The sequence below is a fragment of the Chrysochloris asiatica genome, unplaced genomic scaffold, assembly GCF_000296735.1.
Source record: "Chrysochloris asiatica unplaced genomic scaffold, ChrAsi1.0 scaffold00078, whole genome shotgun sequence".
NCBI classification, from domain to species: Eukaryota; Metazoa; Chordata; class Mammalia; order Afrosoricida; family Chrysochloridae; genus Chrysochloris; species Chrysochloris asiatica.
The window spans coordinates 6027128-6027962 of record NW_006408596.1 but is presented as its reverse complement, the minus strand read 5'-3'; positions in this window follow the sequence as shown (position 1 = coordinate 6027962).

The window sequence follows — 835 nt, the reverse complement described above, 5'->3', positions numbered from 1 at the left end:
GACTCCTGTCAACCTGGATTGAGACCTGTTTGGCCAGCAGTATGGCAAGACCTGGGGACTCCTGGGCCCAGGGAGAGGGACTTGGCCACAGAAGACTAGAGCAGAGAGTGAAGCATCCAGCTATTATGAAATGAGGGGAGATGCACAAGAACACCCATACCTGCAGATAGTACCCATTTGACCTGGCTTCAATGGCTGGATGATCAGAACTCGACTAGAGGAAGTAAGAAGAGGAAAAAAAAGTGTGCTCCACTACAATTTGATGAACTTGACCTATACTTATGGATGTAGTAGCTCAAAAGAGGGACGGAATCTTTGCAGCAAGGATCATTCCCACCCCCTCAGTACACAGGGTTGACAGGGATGGCAACTTAAACAATCAATGGCTACCCAAAATGGGACTACAAAGGCACGAAGTGACTGGCTTACAAGCTTTAAAGAGGGAGTCTAGTTTCAGAGGCCTCAGGGGAAGGTAGACTCTCCACTGAGTGGTTTCCAACCTGTTTGGACAGGACTGGTAAAATGAGATGGGGATAAGACTCTTGTGGTTCGATAGTGAATTATTGCTATCAGGACTGACTGTGAGTGTTGCAAATGTAAAGGTAGACATTTTGCAACAAAAGGAGGGGAGTGGTGGTTTTTGCAGCCCAGGAGTGGAGGACCCTGGGACCATCAAGGGAGAAGAGTGGAGTGCAGGACCCTATTCAGAGAAGGAGAGACGCCAGAGATGGAGGCAGAGATGATGATGTGGAGAGATGGAGCAGCTGAGGACTCTGACTCAGGGAGGGAGAGGGGCTATGTGCTGACGGCCAGGGGGCAGGCTTGCGGGGTGTAC